General features: G+C 42.8%; 1 protein-coding gene across 1 annotated transcript in view; it reads right to left on the bottom strand.

Moving 5' to 3' along the window:
* The window catches only part of BDNF (brain derived neurotrophic factor), a 48,614-nt gene extending 37,655 nt beyond the window's left edge, over positions 1-10,959 (bottom strand). Inside the window, exon 1 of the mRNA XM_030199447.1 lies at positions 10,788-10,959. The gene's annotated coding sequence lies outside the window, so the exon portion shown is untranslated. The remainder of the gene's footprint in view (positions 1-10,787) is intronic.
* Between the last annotated feature and the right edge of the window lie 7,303 nt (positions 10,960-18,262).

Below are 18,262 nucleotides of genomic sequence, written 5' to 3'. Positions count from 1 at the left end.
AGAGCCTCCGATAAATTCTTCTGATGTTCCAGTATGAATATCAAGATCAGAAATTCATTACGTTTAATGGGGGGGGGGGGGGGGGGGGGGGGGGGGTTAGTTTCAGACTTTTTGTTTTGTTTTTCGTTTTGGGGAATAAAATAAAATAATTTTCTCTTTTCACATAGCAGACACACTCTGGACTCTATCTGCACCATTTATGACACAGGAAGAAAACAAACAAAAATTTTGGGGGGAGGGGTTTCCTGCCATTTTTGGCTAAAAATGACATGAAACAACAGGTTTCAAACAATACACATCTGTAATATTTAATATAGGAAAATATATATCTAAAATCATATTTGTCTTAATATGTCTTTTAAGATTTTGTCCGGTCCATCACACAGTTGTACAAAGTAGATAGAACCAACCTGTACAGTTTTGTGAAGTGAAAAGTTAGAAATAATGTAGAAGCTGACATTTCTTCAAAAAGTGTCCTCGTTGTAGAAGGATCCTGGGGTCCTATAATTAACCCCCAAATTCTATAAACGACGACTAAAGTTAGGTGTATATTTGAAGGGCTTATTTCTAAAACCCTCCAAGTCCATATGAGTTACATTGGACTTAGAGGACTTTGGAAATAAGCCTTTCAATTGGATGTCCAGTTATGGAATAGGGTCACTTGCACACATAACATTAGCTAATTGGAACTAAATTGGAAACAAAAACTCCGATAAGATGAAATTTGTCGCAGATGTAAAGGGAAAGCTTTCCAGAGCTTAATTGCTTGGAACTGGAAAGAGTCAAAATTTTGTTTAAATCGAATTCTTCTGCTTCTAGACAGAAATTTGAGTAAACAACGATGCTGACTCCATAAATGTTTAGATGCAGGTAAAGATCAAGAGTGTGAAAAGTACTCTGGGCTGAAAGCGTGTTAAAAATTATATAAGCCACTTTAAAGAAAACTGAAGCTTGAATTGGCAACCAGTGTAACCTCCTCAATAGTGGAATAATTCTATCATATTTCCACACTCTGAAAATCAGCCTAGCACAGTTTTTTATTTTGTAATTGCTGAAGTCGATGCATCGCCTTTACAGAGACTCTCAAATGCAAAGCACTACAATAGTCATTGAGGTAAGATCAGCAATTGAACTGACAATCTGAAAAGATCCGCAAAAAGATATGATCTAATTAAGGCATTGCCTCAGTTTAAGAAATACAGTCCTAAATAATTGTGAGAACAGAGTCTAAGGTGACGTCTAGAAACTAGACGTTCTATCAACTGAAATTCTTATTCCTGAGGGGAGAGACATGTCAGACTTGTGAGTTCTTATACCAAGTAGAGCGCTGCTGAGCCTGGTACTCGGACCAGGTTCTGCTTGGTGGCTGCACAACCCCGGGTTTCACCTGCGCTGACCGCCGTTCCACAGAGGTTGAGTCCCTAGGTGCGGGTGACCTGCAGGACTTATGGGACGGAGCTGGAAGCGGGGTGATGAATGTATCAGCCAGGCAGGCAGCAGGCAAGAGAGTAATCCAGGTACAGGTGAAAGTCAGTAGGCAGGCGGCAGGCAGGTGAGTAATCCAGGTACAGGCGAAAGTCAGTAGGCTGGTGGCAGGCAGAAGAGTAATCTAGGTAAAGGCAAAGTCAGCAACGAGGGACCAGTAGATAAGAAGCAGACTACAGAGTTAGAAACACCTATCAAAGTAGAAGCCTAAGCATGGAGTTCAGGGAGAGCTCAGCTGATAAAGTGCTGGCATCTGACATCAGCAGGGAGAAGGGGCACAGCCATAGGACAAGAGCAGGGGAAGGAGGAACTGGAAGACAAATAGGAGAGAAGCAAGGGAAGCCAGGCAGAGGAAGAGCAGACCCAGGTGGGTGGAAGCAAAGCAATCAAGGAGCCTGGAAGCCAGGCAGAAAGAGAGAGAGAGAGAGAGAGCAGAAACAGGTGCATGGAAGCAAAGCAGTTAAGGAGCCTGCAACCACGGCTCTCTGAACAAACCCAGAGAGGAATACACACACATGGCTCAGGCAGTGCCAGTCAAGTGTGTGTGTCGATGGGACCCTGCACAGCCCAAGGACGCCGCTTGCATTGAGGTAGGGGACATGACAAGACAACTCTGCAGGTACTGCGTCCAGTTGTTACTGAACCAAAGAAGCTTAGTTTTTGTGTATTCAACTTCAAATAATTTTGAATGAGTCATTGTTCATTAATATATAAACAGTTATTTACTAAATTGACTTTGTTGGTCGAGATTTTCTGAACTTTGCAGAAAAAATTGCCTAAAATTCATTTGCATAAAGGGGTAAAATTTTATAAAGTTGTTTTTGCCCTCTCTCATTACCCATCCCCAGTCCCTGCATCAGCCCCTACACCCCTCCTCCCAGCTCCAGCATCAGATTCATCTTCAACCCCCTTCTTTCTCCTGCCTCCCTGACAGCACTCTTCTCTCAGGCCTAGCATTAGAGCCCTTCTCCTACCCCAGCCCCTTGCATCTGCCGTTTCTCCCATTCTTACCCCCTGTGTTACCTCCAATACCCCTTCTCCCTGCCCCATAACCAGATCTTTTTCCAAACCCTGGTATTAGCCACTTCTGACATTCCCTGTCAATATCAGCCTCTTTCTTCCACCCCAGCTGAGTATCAGCCCCCAGACCTCCTTGTGCCATCCCCAGCCCCCGTGTCATCCCCCAGCCCCCTTCTCCCACCCCTTAGCCCCATTTCAGGCCTAAGCCCGAACATCAGCATCAACCCCTTCTCCCTGCCCTACTCTTAGTCCCTCACTTGTATCTTCTCCACCTTCTGCACCTGATCTTCAGTTTGTCTTTCAGATTTATTTTGTTGTGCTACATATCCTTACCTTTGTGTCCTCCTAGTCCTGTCCTTTTGTGTGTTTATTGCAAGCTATTCTGTCAGTTTATTGTTAGTTCTGTACACAGCCTTGGCAAAAAGTGGTATAACAAATGCTCAAAATCAATCTATTGCCCTCTTCCCCTACTTCTTCAGTACCTTTAAATCAGCTGCAGAGCGACAGCAGTTTGCTTCTTCGTGCCTGGCACTCTGCCTATCTTCTATTGGCTCTGGCCGTTGGCACCATGCAACAATTGAAATTGGACAGCAAGCACTTCCTGTATCATACAGGAAGTACTTGCTCTCTGATTTCAACAGCCCTATGGTGCTAGTGGCCATGGCCGATAGAGAACAGGAAGAATGACAGGCATGAAGAAGCAAATTCCTGTAGCTCTGCAGCTGATTTAAATAACATTTCCTTAAGTCCAGCAGCAGGTAGCCTGTACCAGGCCTTTTGTCAGTCTTGCTCAATAGTAGCTCCATCCCTGGTGGTTAGTGCACACTTTGCTGATAGGTATGTACAAGGGAAGAGTTTGAGCGGAGCATGGGTGGAGTTCACGGATCATAAAATATGCTAATCTACAAACCTATGTGAATATTCCATGTGCTGACATACCTGCAAGACAGAAGCAACTTCTACCACGTGTTAGTATTTTACAAAGACACAGAGAGCAGGTGCCCCCTTGGAAAATTATCCTCAAGCCTCCCCAATTCAATACAATTTGACACTTAGCACACAAAGATGCACACGCAAGTTAAAGCATAGTGTTATTTGCGTACATGTTTAATTGTTAAATTAGTTCCTAGCTGGCATTAACAACCAATAATTGTTTGTAATTGGTGCTAATTGGCATTAATTAGCACTAATTTTCAGCTACAAATTGAGGCCTGATATTCAGCCAGTGGCAGGTAGCACTTTCGCTGTCCGCCACATCGTTAAACCTGGATATTCAATGCTGGGCCATTTTCGGCGACTGGCATTTTGAATATCCGGGACGGGGGGGGGGGGGGGGGGGAGGGGTTTAACCGCTAAAATGTTAATTGGTTAAGCCAATATTCAGCGCTAACCAGTTAACTTTTTAGTGGTTGTAACTGCTGATTATAGCCAGTTAAGCACTGAATATCTGAACCTAACTGGCTATATCTCACGAGATAGCCAGCTGGCAGCTAACCACAGTTATTCGGCAACAGATAACTGGTTATCAACCACTGAATATCCGTGGTTAGGTGCTGATTTGCTATTTAACCAGTCGTGTCTGGCCAGTTAAATAGTTTTGAATATTAGGGGGTTAGTGAGTAACTATGAGAGGCATGGGTGGGTCAGGGGAAGTTAGGGTGAGACATTGAGCTAGCGCAAACGTTACGTGCACAGTTGTGGACTTAAGCTAGTATTCTATAGTGGTAATTACACGTGTAATTCTCAGTACAGAATTTGCACTTAGTGTACATCACCAATGCCTAACTTTAAGCAAGTAGAAAATGATCCCCATTGGACTAGATTCTAACCTCCCAATAATCAGTGCTATTTAATTGGCCAGAATGGCTGCTGACTGGTTAAATAGCGCTTCACCGGCTATCCTCGGGGAAAATAGGCTCTTTCCAATCAATAGGGGAGACGTATATTTGAAAAAAGTACCGTATATTTCGGACTATAAGACGCACTTTTTCCCCCCAAAATTTGGGAGGAAAATGGGGGGTGCGTCTTATAGTCCGAAGGTAGAGATTTGGCTGGCTGGCTGGCAGGCTGGCAGGCTGCCCGCCCTCCGAGTTCGGGATTGCCATCAGGGTTACCTCCTCCCCCCCCCCCCAGCCCTGTCACCACTTCTCCCCTTACTCACGCGATCTTCCCTGGTGGTCTAGTGACGTCGGGGCAGGAAAGAGCCCCCTCTTTCCTGCCCAGCGCACTGCTCTCCATCCTCCTGTATGCAGCCTGACGGTCTCAGCGAGATTCAAAATGGCCGCCGAGACTTCAATTCTTGGCGGCCATTTTGAATCTCGCCGAGACCGTCAGGCAGCAATGCATACAGGAGGATGGAGAGCAGTGCGCTGGGCAGGAAAGAGGGGGCTCTTTCCTGCCCCGACGTCACTAGACCACCAGGGAAGATCGCGTGAGTAAGGGGAGAGGTGGTGACAGGGCCTGGGGGGGGGGGGGGGAAGGAGGTAACCCTGACGGCGATCCCGAACTTGGGGGGAGGGATTCGGACAAGACGCACCGGAGCACCTAGGTTTTAGAGGAGGGAAAAAGGAATTTTTTTTTCCTATTTCCCTCCTCTAAAACCTAGATGCGTCTTATGGTCCGGTGCGTCTTATAATCCGAAAAATACGGTATAATATTTACTGTAACAGGTTGACTCAACACAGCCGTGTTTTGGCGCCGTAGCGCCTTCTTCAGGAGTCTTCCAACAGTATATCGAGTGCTTGAATGATTAATACTCCAAGATAAACCAATTTCAAAGAAAATGCAGTTCCTTCTCTTCCAGAGCAGTGGCAGAGATCCATACAGCAAGCATGGCCGTAGTAATTGGAAAGAGCCTATTTCCCCCCACTCTTCTCCTTTTCGCTCGGAGTTGGGCACCATTTATAGAATAGCACCTAGTGGCAGGAGCTGCACCTAATTTTTAGGTGCCAGGATTTACACCAACTGAAACCTGGTGTAAATCCTTGCACCTAAAATAGGTGTGGATCAGGCATATTCTGTAACAGTGTGCAAAACTTCTTGGAACTTCCATTCCCCTCCCATGGTCACGCCTCCTTTCCAGATCCGTGCATTAGAATTTATGCACACACCTTTATAGAATACACCTAGCAAGATGCATGTGCAAATTCTAATTGCTGCCCAATTAACATTGGTAATTGATTATTAGCACCCAATTATCAGCACCAGCTGGTTTGTTATTCAGTTAAATTGTGTGTGGAAATGGGGCATGTGCCCAATTTCCCATGCATGATTTTGAGCGCCATAAATAGAATCTGCAAAATTATGTAAAAGGGCCAGTAAAAATGCTTTATTGTAGTAATGGTTCATTCTTGCAGAGCTGACCACAGGTTAATCTTCTAAGTGTGAGAGAAGAGGTTTTATTTCACACAAGTTTTATAATATACTACATACAGCGTAACATATGAGCCCATTCAAAAGGAGAAAGAAACCATGTAATTAGCAAAACTCCAGAATCTTCTCTGTTGTGTTGTAACTGTCATGAAAAAAAAAATCCATGATAAAATAAAACAAAAAAGAAAGAAAAAAATTAGAAGGTGATACCTTTTTTATTGGACCAACCTAATACACATTGACTAGCTTTTGAAGGCCAGAACAGTATTAATAATATTGCATTCTCAGTACTGGTGGAATGGAAATGTTAAAAATTGCTGATATCTCTTTTAAACTTGTGAGGTGGCAGGAGGACAACCCTGCGGAGTCTGTTCCTTCCCTTGTTGTGACATCATGGGTGCGGAGTGAACTCTGCCACTGCAATGTGGCACACTAAGGCCCTAAAACTCATAAAAACTTAAATAAAAAGAAAACAAAAAGCTTCCAAAAGACTGAACAATATGTGAACCATAGACAAGAGGAAACGTGGGATAACAAAAAGCATCTTTCAGGGAGCTCCAATTCCCATCTGACCAATTCGTAGAGTCCCTTTATTGATTTCTAATAACCGAGTCGCAACAACTACAAATGTAATAATGCTCAGCTATCACTCCTTATAGAGCAGAACTAAACTGCAATGACAATAATTGCCATGGGTTCATTCCATTTATTACAATGAAGGGGAAATGTTTATTGTGTTTCAAGTTGAGCAAATATGCCACTGTAATAAACAACAAAACAGTCCTGCCCTGGCAGAGAAAAATTACTTTAATAAATATTTACTGCCTGGTATTCAGCAGCTTCTGTTACCCGGAGAACTGCCAAGCCAGGGGACATACCTGGATTTCAGATGTCACTGAAGATCTCTACAGCCCCTCCCCCCACCTCCGCTCTATCCAGATTGTGCCTTTTCTGTCCTGTACTGTCTCGATTGAACTGTCGATGTTGATGTTGCTGATCTTGCTATAGCTTTATCTTACTGATTTGTTGGCCGCTCTGGTGCCCAGACCATGGTTATACCTAAGTCTGGATATATAAATAAATAAATCTGGGGGGGGGGGGAGTGGAGTTTTAGAGCCTGGAGTTTCCAGAGAACAACAACATTCAGTGCCGTTATCTGGGAAACTATCTCATCTGGGTGACGGCACTGAACATCACCATATCCGCTAATTGTGGTTCTGCTCATTATACTCAGATGTTTAGCAACGGCATCCAGATAGTGGCCGGCGCTGAAATATTTGTATATAATTTCAGGCACTGCAGCCGGCATTTAAATGAAATATGCATCACAGTCTGAATATTGACCGTTTAAATTATTGCACAAAGATAACTTCTTCTTTCTTCTGATTCTGGACTACAGACTCTATTTGATCTCCACAAATACCTACAACGAATAGGGAAGTGCACTTTTGTTACAGTCACTTTTCTTCCATTTTGAGGTGCCTAGTAGACTGTGAACCTGGAAAATTAGAGTTCAATCCTGCTTCTTTCATACACACCTTGAGCAACTCATTCACTTATCCATTGCTTCAAGTACAAAAGCTAGGGCTAGATTTACTAGTGCTTTATCACGTTAATGCAATGTAACACATTATTTAAAGCAAAGGGGCTTAGTTACTAAAGCGGGGCAAGGTTTGTAGTTGCTATGTGCTAATTGCAAAACCTCTGCCTCAGCTGTTGAGTGCAATCCCAGCATCCTCCTGTTCATTCATTCAGAAGGGAGGAATGTCTTTACCGTCCATTAGCAACACCTATTCAGATGGTGTTAACTGCACCGAGGAGACCTTTTACTAAGGCGCACTAAGCATGCTGAAAAAGGATTACTGCAGGATGCGCTAAAGTGTCCTGCACATGCTAATTGTGCGCTAATTATTTTTTTTGGATGGGGCATGACATAGGTGGAGAATAGGCTTGAAAGTGTTATAAAGCTAACGCATTCACATTAGCATACGCTAACCCCCAGATTCTATATAAGGCATGGTGTTGCATGAATTAAATTGGGTGCACATCCAATTTACGTATGCACCTTAATTGACTAATGAACCAATCAGTGATGATAATTGACCAATAACAACCAATTATCAGCACTAATTGGCCATAATTGGGATTTACAGGAGCATTTTTTTTAGGCTTATTCTATAAAGAAGCGTGAATAACTCCTAATAAGCTTAGCTGATATGGGGGCGTGTCCACGGAGTGTGAGCGTGTCAGGGAAATTCCACAAATTTATGCAAGTGCTTATAGAATCCAGGGGAACGTGTATATGTTTAGACACGGGTATTTATAGCAGGTTTTCAGTGATGTAAATGGACGTGCATGTCCTCACACCGCCATGCGCTATTCTGTAAACCGCCCCTCAGTTTAGGCACGTTCCCCGGCCCAATGCGCTATTCTATAAACCGCCCTTAAATGTAGGCATGGTTCAAAGAATAGCGCTAAGCACTATTTTTGAAACTGCCTAATTTTTAGACGCCTATTACAGAATCTGACCCTAACTGGATAACGCAGATTTAATATGGGAGAACTTAGTGCCTCCTAAATAAAAGGCAGTAATTGCGCCTGCGGTTTGTTTTGTTTCTGCAAGTCCCACATGCTAATTGAAAATTTAATGTGGGACTTGCAAAACGAAAAATAGAAAATGCCCTGTTTTACTGCTGTTGTAAAAACGGGCTTAGTGTGTGTTAAAATTTCCTGTGTAAGCTCACTTTTTTACGGCAGCTTAGTAAAAAGGTCCCCAAGTTATCACCCTATTAAAAGTTAATTATGCACCTACAGAAAATCTAATCCTCAGGTTTGTAAACCCTCTTTGATAAGGAAGCATCTAGTGTACTTGTATTAACTCACTTTAAGTTCATATTTGGAAAGGCAAATAAAGGAATTAAATCCCTGCACCCTCCTAACGGCTCATGATTACCTGTTCTTATTTCATGGTTTTTCAGATTCTGGCACAGGGAGGTTGGTCCATGCATCCCTCACCCTTTCTGTGAAGAAACCTTTCATTATTTATTCTCGTCAATCTCCTTTGAAGCTGGTACTTGAGTTCTAGAACGTCCTTTTCACTGAAAATGCCAGATGACTGTATTATTTATATCGTTCAGGGATTTGAATGACTCTGACTCTCCTTCTTCAATGGTTTACATGTTTAGGTCTTTGAGTCTGACCTCATTGGGGTTTCTAGTGCTCTATTTTGGCCCCTCTCCTAGTGCTCTTCTCCCAAATGGTTTGTACCAAAGCAACCTTACCTTAGGGGGCTCATTTTCAAAGCACTTACAAAGTTCCATAGGTTATAGCTCGCCCTATACACGGTACCAGCCGTCCCCTTTGTGGTATTGTTTTGTAACCTTGAGATCTAACCCTCTTGTTTGGATAACTTCCGAAACTCACTCTCACACACTTCGGCTGTAATGTTACGATCAGGAACCGTGTATTAGCATAATATAGATTCTTGTATAGGAACCGTGTATTAGCATAATATAGATTCTTGTATTCAGATCCCCACAATAAGCCTTCCGAGCTCTAGATCTAGAACTAGTATCGCTCAGAGCGCTCCTAACTCTTGCTGCCCCTCCCCCCCCCCCCCCCCCCCCCCCCCCACAGAGACATTACCTGTGAGGTGCTTCTACATTCTGCACCCAACTGAGCCAAGCCTCCCAAAGACAATTCTAGGGCTCAGGGGAAGTTTAGATGCACACGGAACAACTTCTCAACATCTTGAAACTAAATGCAGTGCCGTGAGTTTGTTTATTCCGAGTTCAAGCTGTACCGATTCCCCGTTCTAAGAAGCGCGAGGCAGAGCGAACCTCCCCCAGAGCTGCAGCTTAGCCATTGTCCGGCAGGGGGCGCCCTTTGCCTTCTCTCCCCCGCCTCCAGCTCCAGGTAACCACTGTCTATTCGGGACAGGTCGCTCCAGGGTAACAGCTGCCGTTTACCCGTTTGATTGTCAGCCCAGCCCGGGGACACAAGGAGCTGCAGAGCCGCCCTCTACCAGCCCGCTTTCGGATTTCCTTTCTTTTTGTTTACCAGATCGAAAAAGTAGGGGAAAAGTGAAGGAAGAAAAACCAAAAGCTGAAACTTGCTTTGTAAAAGCTTTGAAGATTAAGCGAAGCTTTATTTAAAACAGCTGGCAGTGAGAGGGGGGCACTCACTGGACCACCCAACCTCCAGCACTGCAGAAAGGCGACCGGGGTAAGACCCCTCCCCACTCCGGGTCTGGCACAGGGTGAAACTGAAGAACGCAGAACCCCAGTGGGAGATAAACAGGGACAATCTGGGCGCCCCCCCCCCCCCCCCAGGTACACACTCCTTCCGGGAATTTGTTTTGTCTAGTGACCCAAACTGGTTCCAGCGCCCCGGATCCTGCTGCTGCCTGGCACCTGGGGTTAGGAAGGGAAGGAAAGCGCTACACAGAGCACTTTACTGTCAAAAAGAATCCCTAGAAGGGCAAAACTCATTTTCCATTAAAAAAAGACGCAAAACCTGAAACCTCACTTCAGTACTCTAGTTCGGGACATTTTATATCGTAGTTAAATGAGAAACAAAAATCGACTGCCGGGTAGGGAAAGACTCTGGGAGTCCTCAGAACAGTAAAAAGAGCGAAGATTAAATCTCCCAAAACTAATGCTTCACAATGAACAGTATTAAACAAATTAGATCTATGGAAATTGAACTTCCCGGCTGACCTCTGTACAGTTTGCTTCTCGTGAATTTAATCCAGATAATAGCAGTATTTATTTATTGATGAACCCTCCAGATAACCTTACACTGGTCACTTTCATGCCAAATAGCAGGTACATCGTATGCTGAATTTCCCTACTTGCATGTAAAGACTTTCAGAAAGCTATAGGGAAAAAAAAAAAACATTTCCAACTCACCTTCTCAGTCACTCTGTGTAGAAGGGAAACATCAAAACAGTTGGGTTGTGGGCTGAAATTTCCGCTAGATAATCGTTCTTTGCTGCTTGCTGGGCTCGTGGCTTTGTCCCTTTCCTCTTTTCTTATCCCTGCTCGCTGCTTTCCCTCCTGTTCTGCTGCTGCAGCAGAAAGGTTAAATTATTGATGGTGGAAATTGCATGGTGGAGGTACTGGCAGCCCTTGATGGAGTGACTCCATTTGATCTTGGTGAAGACGGAGAGATTTCATGCTAGCTCACGAGGCTTGACTGGAGCTGTGAATGGGAGTATGGGTGGTGGGAAGGAAGCCACACTGGTGCGGCTTTACACGCCTGACGTCGGATGCCATGTGATCCCTGCAGGGAGCAACGCAGCAGCCCCACTCCGGCTCACCCAGTCAAACGCTCCCGTCCAGGCACTTGCCAGTTTGGCACCTTTGCTTCTCCTCCGCCCCCATCCTCCAAACCACTTTCCTTTTTTTAAAATAATAATAAGAATCATTAAAAAAAAAAAAAAGAGTGGCTCTTTCTTCCAATGAGAAATTGACTGGGAAGGACCAAGGAGCACGGTTAAGCTTATTAGACTGTAGTTGGATAACTTAGATGGAGCAGCAGCTTCAACCCCATCCGCTCCTGGCACTAATGATGGGCTTTGGGGGGAATCTGCGCTTCCTTGGCATCCCTTTGCTGCTCAGTCCAGGTGCCCTCTAGCCTGCATTTGCTACCCTGATCCAAGCCCAGTACCTAAATGCATACAGACAGGCTTGCGTCTGGTTTCTTGGGTTCAAGCATTTCTTCCGGGTTTTACTATTAAGGTTTCCCAGGAGAGGCATAATATTGTTTGCGGGCTGGCAGTGTTCTGCTACCCTAGATTAAAATGCGATCTGTAAAGTGTTTGCACTTAGTCTCCCACGCATCCTACTGAGAAGAGTTTTTTGAGTATGTACGTGTATTAACTAATGATATTTCTCCACGATCTTGTGTATACAAAACTCTCCCCAGGCGTCCTACCGAGAAGAGTTTTTTGAGTATGTAGGTGTATAAACTAATGATATTTCTCCACGATCTTGTGTATACAAAATTCTCCCCGGGGATTCGTGGTGTGGAGCTCTAACGTTCCTTGTACTTTCATTGTAAACATCTCACCTCCGTGCTATTTTTAAACATAGAGGTGCGCGTCTAGTCTACAGAGAGATTGGCTACTGAAGGGTTGTATGTGTGTGTGGCTATAGCATTTAAAAATAAGAAGGCAATTTCACTTTCAGCTCATTTAGAGGGAAGTGAAGTGCCTGTTAGATGAGAAAAGCTGGTCGTTTTTCTGCAGTCTGACACAAAAAGAGTTTGGATTAGCCCCGCCTAAATGTCTTATTTATTTATTTAAGCAACAATCGATATGGTCAAACTTTTATTTTTGTTTAATAGAGAAAGCAAACTACTGCGTATTGCGTTCATCCTTTTCCCAACCGGAGAGGTGATAGGCTGTAAATTTAGGATTTTGCGTCCTTTCCAACATCTCCAGTGAATAGGTGATGCAATTTGGACGCAAAGAGATGAGTTATTGCCTCCTTAACGGCAGGAATTCTCATTCTTTCCTACCGTGTTGCAGCCGTGAACCAGCTTTATAACAAGCACTCTTGGGAGTTTAAACATTCAGTACTTAAAGGTCGCTTTGCAAGTCATTTTTAAGGACCTCCATTTTCTGCCCCTAGCTGCGAATGCATATTGATAGAGGGCTGCTTACATCTTTGCAATGCATTTTTGTATTATTATTATTTAATGTGCTGCGGGGATCCTTAGAGAGCGTTTATTTTCCCAGTGCCAAGTGATTTAATGAATGATACATACTTGCAAACGTCAATATTTGAAAGCTATCAGCCCGGCAGAAGGATGAAATGTAAGAGTGTATCAAAGTTTGCTGATGAATTGTTCCCCACCGTCGGTGCACCATTTCTCTTAATAATGTGGAATAATCTCGATCTGTTTTTTTTTTTTTTTTTCTGAGAGAGAAGGTCAAGTAGCCACATTAGAATTTCCCATTTCTGGCTGCAGTCTGGAAAAGTATTGCTAATCCTTATTATACACAGCAGAGTGATGTCAGCATACCTAATTTTGGCAGACCCTCTCTTTTCGTTTCTTCATAATTGTAATTGGCTTGAACACAGTTCAAACTTCGTGTGCATTTTATGTTTAATTGTGTTGATTAATGTCTCCTAGTTACTCCTGCCCTCTGTAGTTGTCAGATGATAGTACATGAAATTGAATGTAAAAAAATATCACCTTAATGACACATCTAGAGCCAACAGTCGCAAATAACCACCGATAAACAGACAAGAAATGACTGTCCATTGGGCTGCACTAAAACAGGAGAAAGCAGTTAATCCGCCTTTTGGGTGCTGAATTCATTTTTCTTTTGTGTTTCCTTGTCTGCCACATACAGGTGGGAAGAATATGATAGAACATCCTGCAAGATTTAACTTTAAAAAGTCACTTGCTCCCCCACCCCTACACTCCAGTTCTCAACAGTGGAGCAACTTCCAAAATAGCTCCCATAATAGTAAAGTATGTTGGCACTTTTAGCATGTGGCTAGTTTTCCAAAAGGAAGGTCCCCAGGTATTTTTCTTTTGAAAATTATTTCAGTGGAAAGTACACCGACTGTAAATAGCCCTGTGCTGTACATCTACAGAGGACAAGTACATCACATTCACTTTTTGAAAATGCCTTCATGCACTCTTTTCCTTTTCCCCATCTTCATCCCTGGAATGATGCTTTTAAAACCCAGATAATGAGGAGTAATTTTAGAAACCATTGGAGAAGACAACATTTTATGTGTTAAAGTGGACAGTTCAACAATTGCCCCGGAGGGGTGTATAGTAAAGATGGATTCACTTTTGGAATTTTCAGAAATGTTCTCTATTTTGGGGTGTTTTCCAGTTCATTTCCCAATGCACATTAAAACATTTTAATGCAAAGTAATTAATTGTACATGCATTCATTCATAGGTTAATGTGTACACTTCTGCATGCAATAAGGGAGTCTTTGGCTAAGATGCAGTAACATTTTGCAGTTACCATGTGACAAGTGCCAAAATTACCACAGAGTAGCTGCAAAACCTTTGGGTTAACTGTTGGGAACATTCCCAGAATCTGCCCATACAGTTAATGCAGAGCACTGTAGACTTACATGAGAACATATGAATAGCCATACTGGGTCAGACCAATGGTCCATCTAGCCCAGTATCCTGTTTCCAACAGTGTCCAATTCAGGTCACCTAGCAGAACCCCAAATAGTGGCAGCTTTCCATGCTACCAATCCCAAGGCAAGCAGCTGCTTCCCCATGTCTGTCTCAATAGCAAACTATGGGCTTTTCCTCCAGAAACTTGTCCAAACCTTTTCTAAACCCAGGTACACTAACCGTTGTTACTACATCCTCCAGCAAAGAGTTCCAGAGCTTAACTATTCATTGAGTGAAAAAAATATTTCCATGTAACTTCCTCGAGTGTACCCTAGTCTTTGTACTTTTTGAATGAGTAAAAAATTGATTTACTTCTACTCGTTCTACACCACTTAGGATTTTGTAGACCTCAATCATATCTCCCCTTTTCTGTTTCTTTTCCAAGCTGAAGGTCATTAACCTCTTTAGCCTTTCCTTATATGAGAGGAGTTCCATCCTCTTTATCATTTTGGTCACTCTTCATCAAACCTTTTTTAATTCTGCTATAACTTTTTTGAGATATGGCGACCACAACTGAGCACAATATCAAGGTGAGGTTGCACCATGGAGCGATACAGAGGCACAGCCCAGTGCCTTAAAAGGTGAAGAATAAAAGTTTTATTTTTTATTTTACTTGACAGCTTTTTAATTTATTTGGAAACTTCCCATATGTAGAAATATCATGAAATAAAATTGAATATCACTAAAACTGCTAAATTTTTTTTTATTGTAGCTAGTTGAAACAGCACTAATAAAGGCTATATTTTGTGCTCCTTTTTATACACTGTTCTATAAATACAGTAATATATGGCCAAATTTCAGCGAGGATATCCTGTTTACTGATGGGTTAATCTTAATCGTTGTTGTAATCTGCCTTGGGAAGCCTGGTGTTATAAAGATTGGAAGTAAAATGAAACACTTCTTTCATTGGGGCACAAGGAATCACATCTTCATCTCATCTCTTTTGTACAAATGGATTATTCTGTTTTGAGCATGTTTCAAGGACAAGTGGTTTTCGTAAGTCAAAATAATAATAAAAAAAATTCTTTCTTGCAGATCTCTGATTTGTTTTAACATAACTAAGTGGGCTTTAAGCCCCTAATATGATCCATTGGTTTCCTTACACTTTGTCCTTGTGATGACTTATACTGTGTCAAAACCTGTCCCCCCCCCCCAGTAATGATGCCACCCCTCCAGCGTAATAGAGTCTTACCTTGCCACCCGCCCTGGTGGTGTAGTGGCCTCTGCGGCTGTGGGGACAGGAAAGAATCCCACTCTTCCCTTCCCGCTGCCGCTGCTCCGTCTCCGGTGCTCTCTGCTTTTCTCTTCTGTGCTGCGGGCGCTGTCGCCATGTGTTCCCAAAATGGCTGCCAAGACTTTGGCGGCAGTCTCGCAAGACTGCCCCCAGAAGACTCGGCAGCCATTTCTAAAATACGGCAGGGCTGTCCATGGTACAGAAGAGAAAAATGGAAAGCACCGGAGATGGAGTAGCAGCAGCGGGCAGGAAAAAGTGGGCTTCTTTGCTGCCCTTGCAGCGGCAGAGACCACTACATCACCAGGGTGAGTGGCATGATAGCAGTACACCGGAGGGGATGGTGGGGGGAGGGTAAGCAAGGGTAAGCATGGCAGTCTCTGGTGGCCCCGATTGTTGGCACCCACCTGCCATGCATACCCTGCTTACCGCATTCTGCCGGCCCTATCTATAGCACTACTAGATGTATGTAGTGCATACTTTCTCTGTCCCTAGAGGACCCACATCAAAGCTTTTGTACTTGGGGCAATGGAGAGTTTATGTAACTTGTTCAAGGTCACAAGGAACTGCACTGGGAACTGAACACAGGTTGTGTCAAGCTACTTTTTGCATTGGGTTTTCTTAATTATAGGCTGTTTTATAAAAGCATATGGGTACATGGTATCCTCCAGATTCTATATATGAAGCTCTGCGTTGCCAATGCAAATTTGGGCGAGCATGCAATTTAATAGAATAATGAGTCAATTAGCACCGATAAATGGACACTAACAATTACTGGCATTAATTGGCAACGATTTGGATTTGCATCCACATCTTGCCAAGTCATGGGAGGGTATGTGCGAGTCAGGGATGTTCTCCAAAGATGCAAACAGTATTATAGAATTCAGGGGATCCATGTCTAATTTACACGTTGAGGATTTACACCAGGTTTCAGTTGGCGTAAATCCTGGATCCTGGTGCTACCGCTAATTTGTAAAAAGCACCCAACTCAGAGTACTGTTTATAGAATAGCACTCATTGTTCAGCACCCATGTGCTGAATCTAGTTCTATGTGTGTCTATGTGCTGAGGTATCCTGGAATAAAATCACCACTGCACATGCTTTTAGCTCATCAAAGGAGGGCTATTTTCAGACAGGTCCATTTACCTGCTAAGCTTCATAAGGTTCATTCAATTGTATAGACCTAAAAATAAAACAAGAATGTCCTGAAAACCAGCAACATAAAAAGAAATGCAACAGACAGAGACCCCGAGGAAGGATAATATTGTTAGATCAGTGGCGATATACCGAATAAAACATGAACCGTGAGCCATTTATACATTTTCTCTTGAAAATTGCTCTCAAAAGAGAACCATTTGAAAACTTTAGAAATAATGGGGGTCTTTAACTAAAGATTACTGCATGTTATCAGCTGCAGGGTCCATAGGAATAAAATGGGTCTTGTGGTGGATAACGTGCTAATCTTTCGTAAAAGATCTCTTTGTAATTGTAGCATCGTAAATCTCTAAAATAAATCATGTAAATTACAGAATAAATCAGTGCATCTAATGCGCCATAGGTCTGATTTATTAAACCTTTCTGCCAGGTTTGCTTGAATGAAAAAAATGTGCCAGTATTTTCCAATTGCAAATAAAAGAATGCTTCACTGGTACATCATTGCACCAGAGAAAAACCGACACACATAGTAACATAGTAGATGACGGCAGAAAAAAGACCTGCACGGTCCATCCAGTCTGCCCAACAAGATAAACTCATATGTGCTAGTTTTTTGTGTATACCTTACCTTGATTTGTACCTGTCTTTTTCAGGGCACAGACCGTCCAAGTCATGCCTTGTACTTACACACCAGCTGACATTACATTTAAGAACTATTTGTCATGTTTCACCCACCCCCCTCCCACGACAATTTATATGGTGATGTATTACTTAACATACTTAGGTCTCTGTTTACAAAGCCATGCCGTAGGCACGCTAGCATTTTTAGTGCATCCTAAAAATTAGCGCATGCTAATGCTAGAATCACCCATATTGGGTGTTGCGTGCTAAAAATGCTAGGCACCTTAGTAAATAGCGCCTTAATATCTGAAAGGAAGCCTCTTCTGATGCTGAAGCTCACCCTATCAGTGTTCCCCTTCTAGAGGTAAGCTGCCTTTTGCTCCTTTCTGCTCTCCCCACTGAAGTGTGTTAGCTACACAGTGTATCTCCTGCCCCAGTGAGTAGCAGAGTGGAGATCCACAAATAGGTTTCAAGCACTGGAGGGCAAAGTAGTGTGATCGAATTATAGGGTGTGTGTGTGTGTGTGTATTGATAATAAAGATGCATCATACTCAGAGGGATAGGATTCATAATTCTCAGACCTTCCGCACCCCTCCCTCCTCCACCCCTTTGGCATAAATAAACTAAGTATAAGATTTATACTTTTAATTCTCCTTTACGCAAGAGCTTCTTTATACCTTTCTAGCACACATTCATATGTTACTTATGTCCACCTCCACTGTATATTTTCCTAACGTCTCTTCCTAAAAGCTGACCTGCTAATTTTTATTAAGGTCAATGATGAAACTCTGCAGAGTTGGTTATTCAATGTGTCCCGTTTATTTGCATTAGAGTCCTAATTAGGTGATTATGTTGGCCTCGTTAATGAAGTCCAAAAATATGATCAATTGATGAAAGGTTACATTTAAATAAACCAAAAGATTTGGAAGCAAGTGGATACAAATTAATAGACCATATTTGAAAATGTTGTCAGCTTTGCTAATCTAAAACAAATACACCTATTTTTGAGGTTCGCTATTTCTTCTGTTTCTGAGAAATTAGTTTCCTTAGAGAAAATTGATAATGTCATGCTTTCTGTTAGGGGATTTGTTTATTTTTAATTTATTTACTGGGTCTTATTAACCGCCTTTATAAAGAGATTCACCCAAGGCGGTGAATAGCCAGTACAGTATAACACCAAACTTACAATTTTGTTAACAGTATAACAACAGTAAAAGGA

This window comes from Microcaecilia unicolor, chromosome 4 (genome assembly GCF_901765095.1).
Source record: "Microcaecilia unicolor chromosome 4, aMicUni1.1, whole genome shotgun sequence".
NCBI classification, from domain to species: domain Eukaryota; kingdom Metazoa; phylum Chordata; class Amphibia; order Gymnophiona; family Siphonopidae; genus Microcaecilia; species Microcaecilia unicolor.
The sequence above is the reverse complement of the archived record's forward strand: the minus strand, read 5'-3'. Positions and strand labels throughout refer to the sequence as shown.